This window comes from Alosa pseudoharengus, unplaced genomic scaffold (genome assembly GCF_046254945.1).
Source record: "Alosa pseudoharengus isolate Yale_2024_CS ecotype anadromous, Long Island Sound unplaced genomic scaffold, YU_APseudo_1.1 YU_APseudo_1.1_scf_7, whole genome shotgun sequence".
Taxonomy (NCBI): Eukaryota; Metazoa; Chordata; class Actinopteri; order Clupeiformes; family Clupeidae; genus Alosa; species Alosa pseudoharengus.
In genome coordinates this window covers 26,688,588-26,709,735 of record NW_027468859.1, presented here as the reverse complement: position 1 = coordinate 26,709,735, position 21,148 = coordinate 26,688,588, and the positions used below count along the sequence as shown (strand labels likewise).

General features: G+C 45.7%; 1 protein-coding gene across 3 annotated transcripts in view; it reads right to left on the bottom strand.

Annotated features, from left to right (window-relative positions):
* The window catches only part of disp1 (dispatched homolog 1 (Drosophila)), a 61,888-nt gene that overhangs the window by 24,972 nt on the left and 15,768 nt on the right, over positions 1 to 21,148 (bottom strand). For all 3 annotated transcript variants that reach the window (XM_076272322.1, XM_076272324.1, XM_076272323.1), the window contains one exon: positions 14,028 to 14,097. The gene's annotated coding sequence lies outside the window, so the exon portion shown is untranslated. The remainder of the gene's footprint in view (positions 1 to 14,027; positions 14,098 to 21,148) is intronic.

Sequence of the window (21,148 nt, the reverse complement as noted above, 5' to 3'; positions counted from 1 at the left end):
GAGAGAAAACAACAAAAAAACTTTCAAGATGGTTTGAAGATACCCTCCCAAGTGCCCAGATTCTATAACCGGCATCTACAGATGAGATTAAGGAATAGAATATGAGATAGAGACGAGATGAGATTAGAGAATATGAGATGAGATCCACCATAACGTGATCATGTAACAACCCCTGACACATCAATACACACACACACAGCTCTTGTGTTAAGCCCTGTCAGACTGTAAGGTTGCCACCCTCTCAGTCAGGCAACAGGATGACTCCAGGCGGCCAGGACGCAGGCCAGCACATCAAAGACCAAAAGTTCCTGGATGCGGTTCTAATCAAAGCACACAGCGCCCATCACTGATCACCCTCCGTTCATCAAACCGACAGGGTCGGCCAACAACATTACAGGGCCGAGCGCGCACGGGGAGTGGAGGCGAGGTGTGCAAACAGAGACAAAAGGTGAGGATGTGTGTCTGTCAACTTCACTTTCTTTTACTTTCTCTGCTGTCGTTTCATTTTCTTTTCTTTTGGTCCTGAGAAATACATTAAATGTGCAGCTTTGAAAGCTGGCCTGCCTGACATATCCAATGGCCTCTGAATGTCAGCACGAGAACTCTCAGGGAACACTCAGCCCTAGAGCACCAAACTCTTAACAGCTGCGGAAAACAAAAACCGAGGTTCTCGCAAAAACAACGGTTTAATCTTACCATAAAAGACATCATTGGGCTATCTGCTGACGCCAAAATGTAAGTTGTTTCCTGTAAGCTATGGCAGACCGGGGTAAAACATTTATGCTTGAGCAAAATGCAGCGCAAACGCTGGAGGTAGCGAGCCAAAAGCCTCTCCCTCTTATGCATTCCAAAGACATAAAACATCAAACAGCAGAGAGAGAAAGAGAGAGGGAGAGAGAGAGAGAGAGACTAAGAAGTAAAAAGAAAACATTCATACAGAATTTTTTTAATCAAGAAATTGAATACGATCCAACTAGATTTGATTTGAGAGTACATTTATGATGAGCTAATAGGCTATGGCAGCGCTGAGGTCTGAAAGGAAGGATCAGATAATCTGATAACCCCAAGAGTACACTCTGTGGCAACCCAGCATTAAACAGGTTGATGGTTGACAAAATGTCAGTATAAGTGTATGAGTGTGTGAGAGAGTGTGTGTGTGTGTGTGTGTGTGTGTGTGTGTGTGTGTGAGAGAGGGGGGGGGGGGGAGTGTGAGTGAGAGAGGGGGTGGGGGCAGCCGGGCTGGCTGTGATAAGGGGGGCGGGGGGTGGGGGGGTACACCTCCATGCAGCATTGGTCGGATAGCTGCCCAGCTTCTGTGCGTCTGCGTTTTCGGAAACGGTGGGAAACCGAATCCCATTGACGCCTCTCTGGGGTGAGGACTGACATCTCCCAGCTGATCAGAGTTCCTCTCAAATCCACCCCCGACTCGGCCCCCACTAAAGGCTCACTAGGAATGCCCCATGCTTAGCGGGGCCAGCTCCTTACAAAAACTGAGCTAGAGTGCAGACGTTCGGATGACTGGCTACAAAACGGCTTGCTATTTCTCTCACAGAGACCATAGCGAAGTTGTACACTGTCGTCATACCAAGTTGAGGCACAAGAATTAGAAACTCTTACTTATCAATTCAAATCAAGAGAAAATGCATATTTTTTTCAAAAAGATCTTATCTACAAAAAGCATGCGACAGACATGGTCCATTTGGAGATTTGGAAAGAGATCACCACGCAGCTGTATGCTAAAAACACAAAGGCTGCACATTTTTAATGGGCGCCGAGCCGAACCTTCGCGCCCTCACAATAGAGTGCTCTCCACAACCAATCTAAAGATATATCACGCAGGGGTTGTGTGCTGGGTCGATTTCTGCACTTAAAATAATTTAAGGAAGAAATAGCAAGCACAGGTGCAGGGCGAAAGTCATGCTGGCACACTGGAATACAACCATATGCTGAGGCCACATGACGTGTATGGTTTCCATCATATTCCAGAGACAAGAATTTAGACCCATTAAAAAATCTTGGCTTTAAATAAAAACAGTATGAGTGAGCTGGTCGAGGGGCGGTGTACTTCAATCCTGCCCCAAACCTGGACTGATACTGTGAATCAGTCAGACAGATTTACTTCCAGATGTCGTCAGACATAGATGAGGACTGCGTTTGCCATTTTTCAATGATCTAAATCCGGACTACAAGACAGAGAAGCAAGTCGAGTAGTAGACTTAAGCAAGAAGACTTAAGTAATCGAAAAGGATAGCGTCTGTATTCTGAAAATATATTTGTACTTCTGTTAATTTCTGTACCGCCTGGAGTCATCCTGTTGCCTGACTGAGAGGGTGGCAACCTTACAGTCTGACAGGGCTTAACACAAGAATTAATTAATTCAGACTGTTTGGTACACAGCAACTATTGTATGAGACCATATGAAAACCCCCTTACAGGTTATCTTTATAGCAGGACAGACTTGAAACAGTTCACAGTTGTGCAGGGGGGGGGGGGGGTTGTCTTTCCATATCTTTATTTGCACAAGGGGAAGAATGCTACTTTGAGTCTCTGTCCCAGCATGACTGGTTTTCAATTCAACATTCAGTAAACACAGGTCCTTATTAAATGGTGCGACACAAGACGAAAGGGGAGTACTTTTCGAGGTTTAGTCTAAGAGGCTCTGTTTGGGATCCCTTCACAACAAAGGCTGGATTCATCCTCTAATGATGGTTGGTTTTTTTCCGAGAGGTTTCATGTGGTAACAGGACAAAAGAGTGATGCTGCTCGGAATAATACTTGCGCTTTTGTCACCTCCCCCCCAAATATCTGACACAAAGCTCATTCTTTTTACTTATGCATCCAGTTTTCCACCCAGAAACACCTCTTCCTACCTTCTAGCATGCTCTTTCCATTTTCTTTCATGATGTGCCATTAAATACGCTTTTCTTCATGCCTTGTGGTGCTCACTTTCACTTGACCGAGAGAAAGACTGAGACCTGCAGAAGGTCTTAGGGGGAAGTGATGGCATTCCATGGTCCTCAGAAACGTGCAAAATGAGCAAAATTGTTTGGAGGTCAGCGTCGGTCACCACTCAAAGAATCTTGGGGTCTTCCTCTTGGATGCTAATGAGGGTAGACAGACACTGGTGAATTGGGGAAGGGGGGTGGTGGTGGAGGGGGGGGGGGGGGGGGGGTAGGAGGGGACAGCTTAAGGTCCCTCTTTGACGCCCAAATTTAGCGTTTGTTCAGCAGATCGGAAAGGGCTTTGAGGAGCTGCCCAAACACAGTGCTGGCTGCCCAGAGTCAATCTTATCCCTGCCCAGGGTTCTCAACAAACACTCGGAGGCTGGGAATCTCAGACTCTTCCCGTCTGAGAGGGGGGTGGGTAGGTGGGGTGGGGGGCTTTAGATTTTCTGGACAAGGGGATTGTCTGTCACCCTCCAAACCACAGAGATTCTGCCTCTGCCTTTTGGAGTGAGGATGTCAAATTTCCCCATGCACTCTCAGACTCCCAAGTGTGAATCAGATAGACAGAGGAACCGGCAGAGACGTTTGCCTCCTGGTTTCTGATCCAGATATTGTAAGGGTATGGAAACACTGGAATGCCCTGGACCTGTTTAATGTCACAACTATCGTCATTAAGAGCTAAGTGTCTGTTGTGAATGGACTATCCCAGAGAATCAGATTAAAGCAGTGACCGTGGATGAGGTTCCTTTTTCATGTCTTTATATTAGAGTTCCCTTAAAAAAATGAAAATATTAAATATTCTCAAAACAGAACATAGAATGAAATATTCCTATTAAATGATCCTCAAAAATGTAGCTCAACAAAACATGTACTACGTCCAAAGCCATATTTCCTGATATCCTTTTAATTAAACTCAACAAGCCTGGGAGAGAGGGTGAGAAATGTAACGAGGGAAATTGAGTGAAGAGGAGATTTCAGGACTCAGTGAACATGTGAAAAAGAAATATTAGAGGGACAGAGGAGGAAGATAAAGAGAGAGAAAGAGAGAGAGGAGGAGGAAGAGTGAAAGAGAGAGACAGACAGAGAGGGAGGAAGGTAGAAAAGAAAGTGAGAGGAGGAAGAAAGAGAGAAAGAGAGAAAGAGAGAGAGAGAAAGAGAAAGAGAAAGAGAGAGAGAGAAAGAGAGAGAGAGAGAGAGAGAGAGGAGAAAGAGAAAGAGAGAGAGAGAGAGAGAGAGAGAATGAGACAAGTATCCGTGAGGAGAGCTTGGCGCCTGCTGCCTGCCTGGCGCCTGTGCCAGCTCCAACTGTGCGACTTCACTCTGTGGCGGCTCACTCAGCGGCCCGCGGGGCGGGTGGACAGGCGGGCGGGAGGGGATCAGGGCCCTCGAGGGTGCTGAGAGGCGGCGGGGGCCGGCGGGGGCAGGCCTCGGCGCTCGCTAATGGGCCCTCGGCTACAGGCCGCGGGGGAGCGGAGCGGAGCGGAGCGGCTGCCATTTCGTGTCTGGTGTCACGGTCCCTTGTGGAGGCCGCCGGGCGCGCCGATGGGATGAGGTTAGGCCTCCACAGCTGCTCCTCATGCCAGAGAGCAAGCGAAGAATGAGCAAATGAGGAAGACACACACACACACACACCAAAATAATGGTGTTGACATTTTTGCACAATGAGCATTCCACATCTCTTGCGCTTGCTCCTTGCTGAGTTTTTTTTGTTGTTGTTAAGTGGAAGCTCTGGTTATTGGATCTGTTGGCGACAAAGCTCTCATACTAATACGCACCTTAAGACTGGTACACAGCAGTGCATTAGGGTCCTCGGAGCACGACAGAGAAATGGTCCTCAGGAAGCCCTCATTTTCATCAGAGGGTCGTTGGCGTTTGCTCCGAGACTTGGCAGGGCACCAGCCATGAGCTGTACTGTGTTCGCTTAATAGCAATGCAACCAGCGTCTGAGGCTGCTGCAATTAGGCTGTTTTATGGGAGGACAGTTCTGAGCGGTTATATCGTTGGCCACCGACCAAGTGGCTATTTAGTGTTCTTCCCCCCCGCCCCCGCCCCCCCAAAAAAAAAACATTGGTGCAGGTGAATTTTCTGAAGTGGAACACAAGGCGAACCCCCCTCCTCAAAAAAAGAAAATAGAAAAAACCCTTTGGGCAAGGTTCCTACCTCTTGTTTACAACATCACAGCATGGCTGCCCAGATGTGGCTATTCCAACCACACTGTGGTTGCACAAGATTCATTAAAAAGAAAAAACTCAAGATTCAAGGAAGAAAAAGTCAAATGAAAACAATAAGCCAAAGTCATGCAACAAGGGCCCGCCAGATTTTTCTGCAATAATGATTTTCTGGTCCACTTAACTGATATTTTAATTGTTATCAATTCTGCAGTAATCGAAAAAATAAACTGCTTTTAAATATAGGTGCAAGCATGATCACACAGTGAGCAGTAGTGAACTGAGATACAGTAGGCCTGCCAAAGGGTCGCCCCAAATACACAAGAGATAGGCCTGCCAAAGGGTCGCCCCAAATACACAAGAGATAGGCCTGCCAATGGGTTGCCCCAAATACACAAGAGGCCTGCTGCTCAATGAGCCAGAGAAGGGACAAGTGTTCTAATGCCAAGATAAACACAGATAGGAAGCGTAAATGTGGTATGTCTCTGTGTGTATTTGTTTGTGTGTGTGTGTGTGTGTGTGCGCGAGAGAGAGAGAGACTATTTGAGAATTAAACTAGGTTACTGGGAAGCAAACTGGGCGAAGGAAATGTCTCAGGCGTGACATTTGTTGCAGACAGTGGGCACGGCACCCACTGCTTGAGCTCGCAAACATATCATCAAATTCCGTCCTTATTCCGGATACAGACCCTTCTTTTCCCTCCTCTCTGCAACCCAATACAGTGTCTCTAAAAGGGTCTTGCCAAAAGGGAGAGGAAGGATGCTGATGCAACCCCCATAGCCAAGACCACAGGAAGAAAGGTCAACGTTTTCGCTCTTCAAAAAAAAAAAAAAAGGATATCTTACTCTTTAAAAAGTGGGGTGTCAACAGCAAGGCCTCTTTCCCAGCCTCCTTCAAACGCCCCCCCTCTCACCCCGCGCTGCATCCATCAGAGTGACAACAGGAGGCTGGTCAGGTGCGTCGTGGTGGGGGGCTGCCCGGCGGGGTGGAGTGTACCAGCAGCACCGTGAGAAACAGGAGACGAGGGTGCCACTCGATCGCTCTCTCTTGCTCGCACTCGCGCCGGTCGAGCCCCGATGATGAATGAGAGCTTTGACAAACATGTCCTGAAAAGCACGAGCATCTGTGGACAACTGTCTGTCACAAGACACAGTGTCCTGGAACTCTGACTCCAGAGTGTGTGCCTGTCTGACTGCAAAATTCCAGAATTGAATTGAAACTGGCTCTTAAATTCCAATTCAATTCTTGAATTTCACTTGCATTTCAATTGCATTTCAATTGATGTAGCAAACAGGAAGCAGAATTGCAATTCGAATTGTGCACAACCCTGGTCTGAATGTGTGCTTACCGGTATGTGTGTGTGTATATGTCTGTGTGTGTATATGTCTTTGTGTGAATGTGTAGTGTGTGTGTGTGTGTGTGTGTGTGCGCGCATCTATGTCAATTGCGAATGAAGTTGTATTTCTTGTAAATGGGACATCCGACACATTAGCGCGGAGCTGCCCACTCGTCTCCATCCAGAGCAGTATCAGCTCATATAAGAGACATCAAGAAAGACGCCATTGGCTGAGGAATGCTCTCCATCCCGTCTACTTACCCCCACCCATCACCCACTTAACACCTCATTTGAAATGCTCAAGCGCCGGGCCCCTTTCAGCCAACAACAAATCATATATCAAAAGGAAGGGGATACTGTAGCAACCTCAGACCAGACAGTCATTTCGAGGTTCCAGGTGTCTCTTCACATCCGTCTGTTTATTTATCTTGCGGTCATCCAGCTTGCTCCGTGTTTCAAAACACGCTATCTGGTCCAGGCAACACAAATACGGGAGGGGAGAGGGATAGTTTGTCCTGTCCTTTAACCTTGGTTTATTAATATACTTTTTTTGGAATGCCAAAGTAGATTTAGACCCGTGAGGCCCGATCATCTAGACAATGCTACAACTCTGTTTCCAAAACAGTTGTAACAAATTGTAAAATGTAGATTGAAACATGTAGATGATTTGCAAAACATGCTAAATACTCAACCCCATTGTCATCAAGTTCAAAATGAGCATGTAGTTTTTATAAAATAGTGAAATTTGTAAGTTTTAGCATTTGATATGTTGATATTCTTTTAGTTAATAGATATGGGTTTACGTGATGTGCATAACGTCACAATTTGTTTTTTTTGTACATTTTACACACCGTCCCAAATTTTTTAGAAAAGGAGTTATATGAAGAAAGGACCTTTTAATACAGTTCTGAACTTGACTTGTGCTTCATGTTGGGTCTAACTATGTGTTTTACCATGGCTTATATCCGTAATAAAGCCCCGTCTCTCGGGCCTTATTGCTTATGTAATGCGAGTTTAAGAGTAATGCTTGTAGTAATCCACCATGTTATTTGTTTGGAGTTTCGTCCAGTTCACAGCATTCAATTTTCAGACGTCCTCTCCCAGAAGCAACATGGGGGCAGTAGTAATTACTATTCCCCAAATTAACTGAGACTGAATCACATCAGAGAGGATTCTTGGGAACTGAACTACCTTGGGAATGTTGGGACCGCAATAAATCAATAAATCAGTCCCCAATACGCAGTCATCTTGACATGAGGGTTGATTTTTGTCTGCAGCTCAGAAAATATGAATTCGGTGTGTGTGTGTCTGTCTCTGTGTGTGTGTGTGTGTGTGTGTGTGTGTGTGTGTGTGTGTGTGTGTGTGTGTGTGTGTGTGTGCGCGCGTGTGTGTGTGTGCAGTATTTTGGCAACATACTGTCAACATGTCATATCTGAGGCATAAACAAACCCCGGAGTGACGTCCATGTTCTCGTAAGGCAGGCTTTTTATGGGATGCCTGTATGTGTGCATAAATATTTATAAACATAAAATAGGTTATAAAATTAAACAAGGTGAACAAAAACTCCCCCAATACCCCCCCCCCCCCAACACACACACACATTAGCCCCGATCCCTGAAAAAAGGAAAACAAGCTCTATACAAGAATCTGGATCGATCCCACACTCCATATTAGCGCCGGGTTATTATTAGTGACGGGCTTACAGAATGACATCATGGGTAGGGTCAACGGGCCGTCCCGAAAGGCATTATAATGAGGGAGTACTGCTGCACGCACCCAGTTTTAAATGATGCAGGTGGTGCACGCCTCAGCCCTGGCTGCAAGAGCCAGGGCACAACACAGCCAGAGTACTGGCCAGCTTAACAGAAAGTCTTGGCACATTTTTGGCATCCACCATATAAATTGCAAAGTTTCTTTTTTTAGGGTTGAGGGGCTGAGCAGAACCCTAACAGAATGAACTAACAAAGCAGTATAGAAACAGCATTTTGAAAGTTCTACCACCTAGAATAAAAGGTTTACTGAAGCAGAGCGTTTCTCCACCATGCTGATGATCTATTCCCTCTCTCCGTTTCAAAACAGTAGCCTCTGTAAATCTCATATATCCTAAGATAATTTCCATGTGTGCTTAATTGAGAAATATGTCTCAGAGCGCTCTCATAACTCGCTGATCTGTCACACAGTTTGTTCATCCGCGAGGCCCTTCAGGCTTTCCGTTCCCTTATGTCAGCGAGTGTGTGAGCCATAAATGTGCCAGGCGGAATAATCTGGAAGGGGGAAGCAGGAACCAAGTTGAGGGTGGGGTGGGATTGGGAAGTTTGAGGGGGGGGCGGTGGATAGGGGGATTGGTCGGGGGTGGATGAAGTCTTTAGGTCAGCCAGCCATTCATTCCCCACTGCACAAAGTGCTTTGTTGGAGAATTCGCACCTTACGAGGAGTAATTATGGCAGTGAGTTATGGGGATTTATAAGTTACAGTAAATCAGCACCGTTGGATGTGGCTAACGAGTCTCAGATTCGGCCGATCGGGGGTGGGTGGGTGGGTGGGGAAGTATCCTCGCCGCGGGCCAGCTTGCTAACGCCATTCACCGAACGGCAGAGTGTGGAGAAGAACAACGAAACGCTCGTTTACGCACAAACCCTCACACAACGTGCGTCATTCTGAATATATGTGTGCAGTATTGTACAAAGGTTTACGAGTGACAAATCTTACGCTAGAATGAAAGAAAGTAAGAGTGGGAGACAGAGAACGACAGAGAGAGGGAGAGAGTGGAGAGGTTTGTTCAAAAAACAAGTCTTTGACACAAACGTTCAAAAAACGAGTCTCTGACACAAACGTTCAAAAAACGAGTCTTTGACACAAACGTGGCACTGTGGAGGTGGGGAAGTAAGGGAAGAAAGAGAGAATGATTTGTGTCATGATGGAGTTTAAGTGGTTTTCCACAGAGCTCAACTCCGAGTGGGGAAAAAAGATTTAACAATGGTCTCGTAATGTGCAAGATCCTTTAAACAAACACATAAAACTCGATCTAAATTTTGCCACATTTATGGAGAGCTAATACTTGACCACGTATAAAACTGCTAATTGGTTCTTTTCTGTAAGTCTATCTTCTGGATATTTTTTTCTTCTTTGTGGGGAGGGTTCCCCCTCCTACCACCACCACCACCACCACCACCACCACTCTCTGCTCTCGCCAAATGAGATCTGGTGCGAGTGCCATTCATCCACTGGTCAGCCATTGTTGCAAAGCCAGATAAATATTTGCACTTCCCAGCTTTCCATGGACGCCATGAGGAGACCTCTTTGTACTGAAGGGGTCACAGACGTACCGCATCTTCCTACCATCAAGCCCAGGGTCTTTGCATCTTCAATCATCAATTACCCCTTTCAAAGTAAAGTAGTTTTGTGAAGGGGGGTGGGGGGGTGGGGGGGGGCAGTTGTATGGACCACCAGCAGACACCCATGACAAAAGAGCAAAATCACTTCAAAACAGCACTGTGGACAATTGAGGTCTTCCCATCCCTTTACCCTCACCCAACAGATAGATACACTGGAATGCACTGGACTTAATTTCATCCGGATACGTTTGGAGAACGGGTGGCAATGAGATGGCCAACAGTTCACTCTTTCACACACTTAACGAGTATATAAAAAAAAACTGAAATAACAGGGTTGAAAATAAAATGTATTGACGCAGGAAGCTGTTCAAGCACACTTGATGCCAAAGGAACCGAAAGACCCTGACAGACGAATGAGGAAGAGATGTTCTTGTGCGGACTCTCTTCATGTTCTCCGTGCTCTATAGAGTCCAGCATTGTGTTACAGTCCTTCACATGCCTCACGTCTGATGACTGAAAACCCCCCTCACACACACGGGGCCTCCAGACGCAAGAAGGCCGTCTCTGCTGAGCAAACACACCCGCACGCACGCACGCACGCACACACGCACGCACGCACGCACGCACGCACGCACGCACACACACGGAAGTGTTCTTCCACAGGCTTGGTGCATGGGTGCCAAACACAGATGGGACCCTTCAGTCACTCCATCAAAATGTTTTTGTGATTTCCATTCATGCTTGGTGATACAGGGGGTGGAGGGGGGGCTGGAATGAAGTGGTGGGAGAGAGGAGGGAACAGAAAGAAACAAAGATCCATGTGTGACTAACGTTACTAATTAGCCCCAGCAGAGAAGTCACGATAACAGGTGCTATTGGAAGAGCAACAACAACACTAACAAACAACAGCAGTGTTAGCATCTCTCTCTCCCTTTCACGGGACTCAACTGAATCGAGACCCTGTGCCAAAAAAACCACAAGAAAAAAGGCTGCGAGAGAAGCGCTCGGAGCGCGTCGTAGATAAACATTTCAACCCACTCATTAAGCCAATAAAACGGGCCACATTATCTGAAGCCCTAGGTGATCGCGCCATTTACAACGCCGCATGATCAAAGCCAAGTCGGCTTGAAGAACACGCCGGCCTGCCTGCCTGTGAGTTGTAGTTTATAATCATTTGCCTGAGACTAGACAGTCAACACAGCTGTTTGGTTCCCTTGCAGCGATATTTAGACTCTGGGAGGCAGCACTGCCCCCCCCCCCCCCCACACCCACCCACCCACCCACCGTGCTTCATCCTGAGTCCCCTCCAGCCAGTCCTTTCTTATGAGGGCCTCATTAAAAACAAAATCGCTGCAGCTGGCCTGTAAAGGTGTGCTACAGGGCTTTTGTCTCAGTCGGTCACCTCTGACCTCTGGAGGCGGCCAGAATGTGACACAAGACGCAGCTGAACTTGACTAATCAGAATAGTCGCCGTCGCCGGCCGCCACCACTACTACCACCACCACCACCACCACCACAGCACACACATTTGTGGTCAAAGCACCTGAAATCAGATTGTGTGTTGTGTTTACCTCTCATTTTCTTCTTTCTTTTCATTGATACAGACACACAAAGTGGACCTCAACCGGACAAAACATTCCTGTTTGTTTTCTCTTTCACAAATACAGACATGCACACAGGCAGGTTTTTTTCTTTTCTTCTGCCCGTGAACCCAGAGACCTCAGGTAAAAAACGTTGGCACAAGGATCTGTTTGACGTGTGGGCTGGTGTGCTCAGTCGCTCGGTCGTGTTTGTCGCTGTGTTTATCGTGAGTGCGGAGTGACTTGGTGGACCTGTGGGAAAGTCCGCAGGTGCAGCAGGCCAGTGAGAGAGAGAGAGAGAGACAGAGAGAGAGAGAGAGCAGGAGAGTGTGAGAGAAAGATAGAGTGAGAGAGAGAGATAGAGAGAGAGGGAGGAAGGGAGAGAGAGAGCAGGAGAGAGAGTGAGAGAGAATGAGAGAGAGTGTGAGTGAATGAGTGAGAAAGTGAGTGATCGAGAGAGAGCAGGAGAGAGAGTAAGTGAGAGAGAGAGAGGGAGGAAGGGAGAGAGAGAGAGGGAGGAAGGGAGAGGGAGTCGGCACTAAGTTTATAGGTCACACTTCAGCTCACTGCTCCGACTGACCCCGTCACAGTGAAAGGAAAACAAAAAGGCTTAGCTTTTTACAGCGCCTGTTTGAACACGTTTAAGACACGAGCAAAGGATGGGGGCTGGAAACAGGGGAGATGAGGGCATGGAGGAGATCAAGTATCAGAATAATAACTAGTGTGTCAAAAAATGTTTTGGGTGAACTACAGAGTGGTTGGAAAGCGGCATACCGTTGTTTAGCAACTATTGCTAATTTCTGGCAAAATTTCCTGTGTACTGTTTGAGTTGATAATACTAGAACTTAACACTTCCTGAATGGCTTGTGTGCAATGCCTTCAGGCAGTGGAGCGTGTATTGTTTTGTGTATCTGACTGAATTCCACGTTTCATTCAGGGTTTCTTTTTTTTTTTTAAGTTTTTTATATTGCCTGTGTTGCAACAGTTTAACCTTAGCCAAGCATATTTTGATACATGTTTGTCATTCATGGAAGGATTATGTTTCTTCAAAGGTAAACTCTCTTTATCGCAGATCCATCTTGCTGTGTTCTTGTGCTCGGCAACTTTGTGGCATTTCTGTTTTGTTAAATACCTGCATCAAAGGCACATTATGTGTTCACTACACTTTTTTCACATTGCATTTGTAAGATGTTACAAAATGGCCTGATTTGGTCACATTTTCTGTCCATAGTATACTTCTGCTAATATGAGTTGTGGAAGTGGTTTAGATTTAAAATGAAACACCAATTTGTGGATAAAAATGACTAAAAGGTGCATTTTGTGCCAAGAAAGTATTTTTACAGTTCTTTTTTCTTTTTTTCCAGTTGTCAAGGTGCTCCTAAGTCTAGCCATTAATAATAACATATAATGTTGGAAAATTGACATATTTTGGAATACACAGGCCTGTGTGTGAAAAATGCCAAGCGCTCACCATGATTGTGAAACTACACATTTCTGTTTTTGTTAAATACCTGCATCAAAGGCTTATCTTGTGTCACTATGCTGAGAAAAGAAATTACATCATGCATCACATTGATGCATCATCCCTGTAAATAGATTTAACTAAAAAGTACATGTATGTCATGTCCTATATTGTGCCTTATTGGCTTTCCTATGACTGATGGAATGTGTAACATTGTCCTTGATCAATTGTTCTGCTGGAACAGTATGGTGGGGAAGGCATGCCCCATACAGACAGCACTCTGGGGTCTTCTGGCCGTCACAGGCTGGTTGACTGGGGTCAAAAAAGAGGCCCTGACCACGGAAGGTTGTGCAATTGTGTTGCACAATGCACTGATACTAGAAAGGTATTGTGATACCCTGAAATTAAACATGGTACTTTAAGAACGGTGCTTTAATCAGGTCTAAATAAAAGCCATAGAATTTTTAAAAAGTTCCATGTTCTATCGTCGAGGCCTATTCTATTACTTTCTATTAATGATGTTTGAAGTTTTTTTTTTTTAGCATGGTATTGTTTCAGTATTGGTATCGAGATACATAGGCAAGGTACTGTGTCAAAGTCATAATTTTGGTATTGTGACAACACCATGACACTGAAGTCCAGGCCAAGTGCCGTGAGCCTGACTGTCTACCACAGCTGTATGGAATCCCAGCTATGTTTACCAGCGAGTCCGCCACAAGTATGACAACTTTGTTCCCTCACACTCCCCCTCCCTCACACTCACCCCCCCCCCCCTTCCACTGTCTGTTCGGTCCCATCCCAATGAGGTCCACTTTGAACAGACACTCCAAATTTACCAGGAAATGGTCCAAAATGACTTACTCGAAATGGTCTCATCCTGAGTGGCATATGTGTATTTGAACTAGTGACAGTAAATGTCTGGAAGACAGAGAGAGGGAGTGTGTGTGAGAGAGAGAGAGAAAGACAGGAGAAAGAGAGAGACATACGGAGGGAGTGTGGACGACCAAGACAGGCGTTTCATGACTGATCTGCACTGGAAAGTGTTTGAGAAGAAGAAAATAAAGTGTGTTTGACAAACACGTTGAGAAAAATCCACGCCTCGGCTCAGACATAAGTATGTCAAAGCAAACATATTTAAGCTAGCGCGGTGCTTTATGTCTCGCTAGCGTGTGACAGAGATGAATGGAAACGGAGCACTTACCAGTGGAATCTCTGGCCAGATGAGCAGTGCTATTCATGCGCTCCAATTGCCAAAGTCTTCAACAAATCAGCTGTACAGGGAAGAAAGAGAGAGAAATACCAGCATTTAACATCCATCACAGAAAAAAAGATGTTTACACAAACCTGTACCAGTGTGTGTGTCTGTGTCTGTGCGTCTGTAGCTGCTTTCAGACTTAGGTGTAAGACTGCATGTTCTGCGGATCATAAAGCGGTTGGGCCGTATATCTGAACAACATATGTCCCCACATTTGGAACTCCAAACTTCCCCTCCTAGCATTTCGGACAGACATTATGTAAATGAGCTCATGTCTGAATGAAGCGAAGAACATGCAGAGATTCTGTTCATGTGCGTCGGTGTCGTTCACACATCATGTCCGCATAATGTCCGCATGTAAGCATCATATCTGAATCATCTGAAAGGGTCGGACATCCGTTTGACAAAGATCCGCATATAGTGCGGAGGACATGTCTGAAAACAGTTATTGTCTCTCTGTGTGTGTGTATGTGTGAGAGTGAGTGTGTTGTTCGGCATGCATGAATCCACAAGTGAAATTACATGAGCACCTTACTCTGGTAAACTGATCATTCCTCAGGGTTGCCTCTTCGGATAATAAACTAGTCTGCCCTCTAAACTTGGCAGCACAGAAAGTTTACGACTCCTTAAGTGAAGTGTTGGTGAACCCATGCTGTCTTACTCTTTGACTCGCCGTGCTATTTGCCTCCATGCAAGTGACATGGAAAAGCCACAAGAAGAATAAACGTAAACAGCAGTCGCCCACAACGTGTCATTCCACATGACAAGAGGGCCAGGACAAACAAACCAGCCGACCAAAATACACAAACGTTCACACATACACGCGTGCACAGACTAATGCACACACACACACACACACACACACACACACACACACACACACACACACACACACACACACACACACACACACACACACACACACACACACACACACACACACACACACACACACACACACACACACACACACACACACACACACACACACACACACACACACACACACACACACGCTCAGAAAATGCTTGTCTTTATGAATACTGGGCCCAGTGTTGCCGTGCCAGTCGTCACCTTAATTGGGGGAGAAAGGAGAGAGGAAGGAGAGGGCGTCTGTGACATGCTTCCTAGGGTTTTCAAAAGCCACCTCTCAGGACGTCCCGTACCTAATGGTTGCACCCCAGCCTCAGTCACCTTGACCCCCCTACATCCCCATCCCTCGACTACCCCACCACTGCCAGTCCATATTGACCCCCCCTGCACCCCCTCCCCGGCTCAGGTCACTGGAGACCCCGAAGCGACTCTATCACTGTTAATAAGGTCACAAGGGGTCGACATGAAGATTGCAGACACTGGCAGGGGTGCTCAAAGCCCCCTTTCAAAAAACTGTGTGTGTGTGTGTGGGGGGGGGGGGGGGGGGCAAGATTGGCAGAGGCTCTAACAGCTGGCAAGTTCCCCAATAGCGATGTGGTCGCTGGGCACTGGGTCACCGGCGGGCGTCGCAGGGGGCTGCCGAAACAGGAGTTTGTTGAGTGCCATGGGAACATATGGTTCGCATCGCCAATTAATGGAGGTGTGGGGAGGTGATGACAAGAGGAGTGGACTGGCGGAAGGCTTCATGGTGAGAGTGAAGTGGACACTTCCATCATTAGCCACAGAACTCGCTTTGAGAAACACAGGGTCAGTGTGGAAAGAAATATATAACTTCTGAAATGAGAGTATAAAATAAAGATTTATTTTAGGTAACAGCCATTGGAAAGTTTTTTTTCTGGTTGGTGAATTTTGTTACCGATTTTTCTTTAATGTACTTGCAAATGAACACTGAACAGCCTATTTTATGGCCATCTTTTTTTTTTTTTAAACACACACACTCAAGAAATGTGGTCATTTGCTATATCCTCTGGCAATAATCCTAAAAACAACGGCCTGACTGCCAGAGAGGCTATAGTTTAACTCAACACTGACCACAGCCACGGCGTCAACGTTTCCTTCAAACCTCCACGCCGAGGGGATTAAAGAGTGATGTAAGGTAAGAATCCATAATCCTGTGACACTGTGTATCAACATCACTTTTTTATGGAGGCCTCTTGCTCTCTCCTGCACTCCTCCTTCTCCTCCCCCCTTCTTTCTCTCTCTGTGCATTCAAGATATGTACGTATGTAACCATTTACCACAGGAAGCATGTGGTCCGTATTAGAGAGAGGGGAAAGGAGCATCATTAGCATTTGACAAGAAAATAAATCCCGCCTCACCGTGCTGTTTAGGTTTTTTTCCTCTTTCAGAAGGAACAAATAATTACGATATGATTATGTTTTACACGTGACTAGTAAAAATGGTTCAGGAAATCCTCTAGATGGTCGTTACATGAAGCAAGCTACACATTTTGCCAAGCGAGTGAGAGAGGGAAAACAAGTCTGTCTTAAAACAAGAAGAAAGTCATTCATTAATTCATGTGCAAATGTGATATCAACACTCAAGAGAACTATTTAAAATATGAAAAGAAAGAAATGCACTCTGATATCTTTCCAAGGAATGCTCCCTCTCAATTTACATGAGGCCCTATTCTCCATGATCATTCGGCCCAAGGAATTCACATTTCGTTTGCCCGCTCACTAACCAGGTCATCGTCTTCACAAGGCCAGACTTTCAGACCCAGCGTGGGTCCAGCGGGCCCCATTACTGCAATCAGGTTTGGTCAGAGTGGTGGTCAACACACACTTCACAAGGAGTCAGTCCACCTCAGTGAACCCACTCATGCTGCTGCAGCAGCAGTCTATCAGTGCAGCCAGGAGAGGCGTTATCTAACAGTGGTAAATTACATGAAACTGCCCCTGCCCCTGTTAAATATTACGCTAAACGTACTTCTCTACACATCTATGTGTTTGCGTTTTCCTCACCATGATTACTTCAACGACAGCACTTTCATCTGAACGTTTCGTACAGGTGAATTGAGGATATGGTGAAGATAATCGCTTGAATTCATCACGTGAATCTGGCTGGGTGCATCCCAAGTAGGAATCTCTCCACATTCTACTCCCTCCCTCTCTCTCTCTGTATGTCTGTCTCTTTCTTTCTATCATGTAGGCCAGACATGTGTACACACACACACACACACACACACACACACACACACACACACACACACACACACACACACACACACACACACACACACACACACACACACACACACACACACACACACACACACACACACACACACACACACACACACACACACACACACACACACACTCTCCTTCTCATCGCGCCGAGCCCAGTAGCTGACTGGCTGGGCTCAGCCTTGTAAACAGACACATTCCACAGAAGGTGCGCAGCGGATTCCTCTCCTCACACGGTCCCCACTATCTCCCAGGCCAAATAGCTTTTCCCATCACTACGGCAACACAATCCCGGGAGAAGAGGAGATTAACACACGGCACACGCGCACACACACACACACACACACACATGCCACACACACACTTAGGAATAACTCATGTGACATGATAATAAGGAGAGTTTTGCACTGCCTCTTCATATTCTTGGGCAGAGGGTGGAATCCTTGGTTTGCTGCCACAAGAAAGCGATGCCCTTTCCAATCGCTTCAAACATGCCCTTGTTTTATGTTTGGAAAATGTCAAACAACTTTTGCTCGGGACGGGGTCTACTCAGGCCAGCTACAGATCCCCAGATAACCACAAAGCCAACCGAGCTATCTGAGCGAAATCATGGTGTGCCTTTCCCTCGACTTAAACATGATATTTAACGACTCAAGGTCGAGGATTCTCTGTGGCTCAGGGTTGACTCGAATGGAAGTCTTGCTGACTTCTTCCGCCAACTGCAAGGCATCAAAGAAATCAAAGAGGCCCTTTCAAGACCCCCGAGAAACTCGAAGGGGAAAAAAAAAAAAAAAAAGTCATGGTGTGCCATGCCAGGCAGCAGGATAAACCAAATCGGGCAAGGGCCTTATGAAAACCTTTACTTTACACAGCCCAGGGATGAATGCCAAAACATACTCTGGCTGGATTTAATCCCCACCCCCCAAAACACACTTAAAAAAAAAAAAAAAGGTTGATATTTCTTTGTGACCTCCCAACTGTATACATGCACGACACCAAAACTGCCGAGGCGTGCATCGGTGGGTGTCCGAGGCGTGGGTGGGTGTCTGTCTGTGGGTGTCTGGAAGGGGTGACTTGAAAGAACACTTAAGATGCGTGTTCCTGAAGCGCTTAACAGCCAAGGACAGCAACAAAAAAAGCATAGTGGAGAAAGTAGATTAGTAACTGCCTCTGTGGCTGGGACCTTGCCAGAAGCTTGCTCTTTCCATCTCTCTCTCTCTCTTTCTCTCTTTCTTTCTCACTCTCTCCCTCCATCTCATTACTTCATGTTCTCCCTTTTTTCGGTCTCTGCCCTGCTTGTCTTATTTCAGCTGTTTGATTTCATGCTAGATATGTAAATTGCTTCTGAAACTAACACTATACTCCACGCGGGCCTAGGGTTTTAGGACCGGGGGGGGGGGGGGGGGGGAGAGCGTTTCGGATGACACGGGGATATCAACATGGGAAATCTTTGGTGATGAAAGCCAAGGAACAGGGAGGGAGACGGGGAGGGGGCCGACTAATGGCAAAGCCAAATGCGACTGGAGTAATCCTCTCTAAACAAATTAAAGAATGGGGGGAAAAGAAAGAGCAAAGAAAAGAAAAAAATCAATGGATGAAGGAAGAAAGAAAAAAAGAAGAAAAAAAATCCTATGCCCCTTGAAATGAAATCCACTGCCGAAAGCCCAGAGCAGACTGAGGACTAGAACTCACGATGCTTGTCTGAGTAACGTCAGAACCTCAGGCTACAAAACTTAGGCTGCAAAAAAAAAAAAAAAACTCCAGACTTGTCACTTTCACACACCTGTTGCCATCACTCTTGCGTGGGCGGCAGGCTGCCAGGACACAAGAGTAACAACCGGAGGCGACCTCACCTCTCTTCCCATCACATCTCCCAGAGCTAACTTTGTAAGAGACGCATCAATACTGAGCCAGGAAATGCGTGTCTTACAGGAACCAGTATCATCAGCTCTTTGTTGCACTGCGACCCCCTCAAGCTGGACGTTACACAGAACAAACAGTAATCAGTCATCGAGATTTCAAACAAACATGTTGCCGACACGAATAACACCCCAGAAAGTTATGGTGACGACGTTATGATGTTTTTTTCTTCTGTGCAGCCAATGTGGTTCATATTAGAATGAGCACATGATTCCTATCTGCCTTGATAGTGCCAAGTCACGTTTCGCAAACGTAGAAGTATTCTCCCCAATCGATCCCTCCCGTGATTATCCACCCATATTTCTGGGAAGGCTGCGGAGCTCTGAGGATTGCCAGAGATGGCGAGGGGCGACGCCACACCTGTTCCAGGACGTAGCTCTGGATTTCAGGGTTCCCAGGAGGAACCGGGAGAACGGAAAACAAAACTTCCAGGTTTAATTAAGAGGGGTCACCAGATCTAAGCCTACCACCGACCTGCTTCTGTTCCCAAGCGTCTTCCTCCCACGGGGAAATTACTTGGATGACAACTTCCAAATGTGATTTATGCATTGTGTTTGGATGAAAGCCGCAAAATGCAGTTTGTGCATATTTGGTTGACTGTGTAATTGCCATCAAGTCAGAACTCAATCTTTAGAATATAAAAGATCAGTCGCATGCATTTTCATCACCTCCATTTAAAACAATAAATTATTACTTCCACCCTCAAGGCCGCTTCGCTTGAATGGTAAATGGCAATTTTGCATTGAGAATGATGGGACGTGACTCTGTTTTCATCACATCATAACTTTTTCAATCAAATCATCATTCCATTAACCAAACTATTTCATAATTTAACACTATTTGTAATTTCACATCCATCTCTAACCATCTACTTTTCAATTCCCATTAAATGGCATTTAAATCAAAATGCTTTTACTGCTTCCACCGCTCAGAGATGAATGTCAAAATGTGGATTTAGCACCAATTAAACACAATTGTTAAAATGTTAAGTATGTGTTGCACATTTAGACCATGGTTGTACACTACACAACATTTCTGCAGATCTCCCATATTTGGGCACTAGTTATCTGTAAAATCAACTGCCTTTAAGTGGCAGGCACTATTCAACAACAACTACAGTAGTTAACAGATATTGCCGGTAGATAGTTAATCTTTTTTTCACATGAAGTGTTAGTTCTGTCAAGTTTAAATACTGCGGACATTTACAAGGCAAATCAATAACAGACAGAAACAACAAACCTCCCACAACATTCAATGGACAAATCAGGCTGTAAACTCTGAGGCAAGAATACATTACAGTCCTTATTTACCAAGTATCACCTTAAAATTGAGTGTTAGTTATTATTATTATAATGCATTATTGATACATTACAGTTTTATTATGAAATGTTGAGTAGATTAGTATTTTATCATCTACTCAAAGGGAAATGATTAAACATGTTGTGTGTGCATGTTTTGTGTGCCTGTACAAAAAACACCCAAAGCACTACACAACTCTGAACCATAAATACTTTGGAACTTAAAAATGTGGAAACTTAATGCCAGAATAATGACTAATGACAGCAGTTAAAGCAATGTTGAAGAACTTACCTGAGCATTTTAAGTGTACTTATTTTATGATTTAAGTTGACTTTAGATGGGTGCACTGAACAGACCAGGTCTTCATGATGAAGATGAAATGAATGCAGAGGCCACTGACGACAGAAAGAGAGTGAAACACAGAGGGCAGAATGATAGAGCTACGGAATTTTTAAACTCTTTTTTATTTTTAAAAGAGAGACCACTCAGCTTCGACTGTGTTAAGTGCAGTCGACCCGTGCTGTACTGTCTGCAGGGCTGCAACACCAGGCCCGCACTGTCATGGTGCTTTCAGGGTTATGGACACAGGGAAGGGAAGCCAACATCTGCTTTCTGTAGTCCACGCCTCCGGACTGACAATGTCTCTCAATCAAGGGAGAGGAACGGTCTCCCCCACACCCACACACACACACACACACCAAAACATGGAAATGGGCCTTTGTTTCG